Raw genomic sequence first — 3,971 nt, forward strand, 5'->3', positions numbered from 1 at the left:
CGCACGCACGCACGCACGCACGCACATGCACACACACACACACTTCTGTCAACACAACTAAACTAAACAAAGCACGGTGTTATTCACCTGTTCTTAAAATCACATGTAATAAAGTCATTAAATATGTTACTTACCCCTCCTGCAGCACCTTTTGTAGTACATTATAACTGAAACCAGGGCTATCACCAGCACCAGTACTGCTACCCATAATGCAATTTTCATCCAGTCTATACTCTGGACAGGTTCTGGAATGACTAAAGAGAGACGTGAATTAGACATGATCTTGTCGTTCTGATCTGAATCTAGACACTACATGAATGAAAGTCTGTGTAAATATTAATATAATACACATTTTAATTACTAAACATTTTTCTAGTATTTACAAGTCTATGTGTGTTGGAAAAAACAAAAACATAAATATTTCAACCTCTCACACAATCTGCAACATTCTACAACATTTTAAAAAGAGAGATCATAAAACAGCATGTTGTTTTTAATTTAGTGCATAATTCACATAACATAAAAACAAAAGTTACACAAATGATTCTGTTTAAATGTTTACACACTCTTGTTTATTATCATCATGTGTTGTCTCCTCAAGCATCAGTATCTGTCAGTTTGTATGATGTTGTGAGTCTCTGGTTTGTTGTGAGTTGTTTTGAATAAAACTCATTCAGGTTCTTGTCAATGACAGCAGCTCAATGATGATCAGATGTTCATCAGCTCAGAGATGATCAGACCTTGATGTGATTCAGACTCTCATCATCATTAAACTGAACATCACACATTCACAGATGAACCAGAACACAACATCACATCTGCTCTTCAATCAGCCAATCAGGAGTCACATCACACTGACTGTAGCCAATCACAACACATGTAAGACTATGATGATGCTGTAACATATCTCATCTTCAGACACATATGAACTCTGTTTACTACTCCTTTGACATTTACCTGATGGACAGTGATATGATTTGCCTCTCATTTCATTTCATTAAATGTCTAAACGTGCTCATTTAAACCTTTAAAAATCATGCTACAAAATTTGCTACATGGTCAGCTAACCACTCTATTGCAATACAATTAACATAACTATGTTTTTAAATGAATTTTCCATGTTTTTATGAAGCCCATTGAACAAGCCTCCTTGCAAAACAGCTGCAGTCCACCAGAGGGCTCAAACAAACAAATCCTCCACTAAATAATGTCAGTGCGTTCACATTTGTACAGTAAGGTAAACGTTTAAATGTATGTTATGTTTCAATTGGCATACAAGTACAAATCGACGTCAGCAGGTCTGACCAGTGCTGTTAGAGATATCTACCACATGAGTCTCTATATGACTCAATGACAACAGGCTTTATGTTTTCGTTTATGTGCACATTCATTTTTGCATTAAGTCTTTAGTCTAAATTGACAATCGTCAATTATAGAAATTATTAAGAAAAAAATACATTTTTAGCCTACTCCTGAAGACTAATAATGTTATTCACAGCGTGTTGACAAATTCCGAGTTGTAAATAACGGAATCTCGTAATTACAGTAACTCCGACATTTCTAGTAGGCGCTAAGTAAAAACCGCAGTTCAGCTCAATAAATAGGCCTATATTGGTTCAATAATCACTTCTAAATATTTCTAAACAATGCTAAACGACTTACCCTTAACATTAACACGGAATGTCCTCTGCAAACCTTTGCCGATGATTTGATAAACTCCAGACTGATCCATTCTGATGTTCGTGATATTCAGATCTCCGGTTCGACGATTTACATCGATGTTTGGGACGCTCGAGTGAGTTAATCCTATAACTTGTTTCAGACCGTACACGGTTCATATGTGAGTTTGTTTACATTTACCGCGTACATTCACCGTCGGGTTTTTCATTGTTATTTACCAACAATACGTCATTGAAAAGGTCTGAGCGTCGGAATTCTGTATGTATGGTCGTATTGTTATAATGAAAGCATATGTTTGATACTTTGATATAGTACGATCGCCAGCTTTCTTAAATAACGCAACATTACACCGGGGAGCTCTTAACACTTTTGTTCAATAACGATGCACAAAATAACCCAGATTTACAAAGTTCTGCGTAGCTTTCATGGCAGAGACCCAGAACACACATCACGCAGGAACTTGGTCCAAAAAACAGACAACTTAAGGAAACTCTCAACAAAGTATGTTGTGTTTTCTTTGAATTCCTTAAGAAAGAACGCGCATTCTTCAGGGATTTCCTGTAAACTACGCACGCTGCTAAACGCTTAGGTAGTCAAGCGCGATGTTACAGTGTTCATTCAAGTCTTAGGAATACATAAGACCCACCCACATCGTACAATTGGCTGCGCTTTTTTGTCAGTCAGTCAAAACATCCAAACAGCGCACCGAGCGCGTGTGACGTCAGCACATGCGCAAACTTTTTTTCCACTGCGCACAGTCTGCCAGTGCAGAGCTCGCGAAGGTTTGATGGACGTCAAATGTAGCCACTGAATAGACGATTACGAAAATGGTACGGATTTTTTTTATTTTAATTTATGAAATGTATAGTTTGAAATTAGCCACGTGTAGCTTTACAGCAGAACAGTTTGTTTTGAAGAATCTTAAAAGTTTTATTATTTTTATTAAAGGTGAAATGTGTAATTTCTGCACCACCCGCATCACCACATAAAAATTACACGAATAATGGCTGTTTTCAAACAGTTTTCCTATTTTCTTCGTGCCGGGCAATCATATAGAACTCTTATAGTCATTAGATTAACGTTGCTATGTTGTTCTGCTCAGATTCCTGTAAACAGGACTATTAAGCAGGGCTAACTTTTTTATGGAAAATCGGTCTAAAATGACTTCATAATATGCTCTCTATGTTAAGACTGGATAGAAGAAGGTATTTCATGAAAATAATTTTATAAATGACATGCTTGGCATTTTAACTTTTTAAAGTCCAAAGTAAACTCTTAAACTGCATTCACAACTCATTTTACTGACTAATGTGACATTCCTGAGTAAAACTGAATGGTCACTGAGAAATAATGTAGGAAAAGGCATATTTTCATAAACTGGGAGATTATAGGAGGGTAAGAGAGGCATTCCATACCAGAATGAACTCAGAGCTAAATGTGTGTAACTATTTGAAAAGACGTTTACAATGCCGTTTACTGTTCACCGGGCCTATTACAGTCGAGTAAATGAGAATAGAGGGATATTACAGATCTGAACATATGAGTCAAACATCTGAGAATAACCCGAGAGCAGAAGAGCAGGACGAACAATGTATACAGAAACATTCTGTCACTTTTAACTTCACATCTACTATTGCGCTTTGAGATAAAATTTAAGTGATTTAGACAAAAGTCCGACTGTTTCGATGTCCATAAATGAAAGCTACAACATCTGTTCTTATATAAAATAAACAACGTAAAAATATTACACCGTGTTTCATCTTATTATGACCATATTACAATTTGAATGGCCCAAGCGAGCTTTTCAATCGTTTTTAAATTCTGTAAATAAAAAGTTAGCAGTAATACAATTTTTAGTGCTATTATCTTAAAAATTGAATTAAAATTGGGTCTGACATGTGGCTTTGACATCATTGTTTTTTGGTTATTCTGGCACAGTGTCCTTTATTTATTTTCTTAAACATAATTTATTCAAATAAATTGATTATTACCATTTCCAAATATTGAAGCTTCTGTTGCTCTTTTTCTCTGTTTCTATAATAAATTCTGATACCTGAAGAGCAATCCTACAGTTTTCTTCTTTTAAACAAGACCACACTGATGTCTCTAGTCCAAAGCGTTCATTTACTGTAGTTATTTTAATAAGAATGTACCATATTTGAGTTTAAGCTCATCTAGTGGGGTGGCTGTTAACAGGTTAAATTAGCAATGAGGGTGCCATTAAACTTCCACTGTATGACATCATCTGTCTGTATGTCAGTAAGACCAGTGTAGAGAGCGAAAGAATCTCC

General features: G+C 35.8%; 1 long non-coding RNA gene across 1 annotated transcript in view; it reads right to left on the bottom strand.

Annotated features, from left to right (window-relative positions):
• Window positions 1–3,879, bottom strand: part of LOC130551060 (uncharacterized) — a 5,631-nt gene extending 1,752 nt beyond the window's left edge. Inside the window, exons 1-2 of the long non-coding RNA XR_008962530.1 lie at window positions 1,663–3,879; window positions 135–254 (exon numbers count right to left, since the gene is read on the bottom strand). This is a non-coding gene — a long non-coding RNA (uncharacterized LOC130551060). The remainder of the gene's footprint in view (window positions 1–134; window positions 255–1,662) is intronic.
• Window positions 3,880–3,971: the final 92 nt, after the last annotated feature.

The sequence above is a fragment of the Triplophysa rosa genome, unplaced genomic scaffold (genome assembly GCF_024868665.1).
Source record: "Triplophysa rosa unplaced genomic scaffold, Trosa_1v2 scaffold593, whole genome shotgun sequence".
NCBI classification, from domain to species: Eukaryota; Metazoa; Chordata; class Actinopteri; order Cypriniformes; family Nemacheilidae; genus Triplophysa; species Triplophysa rosa.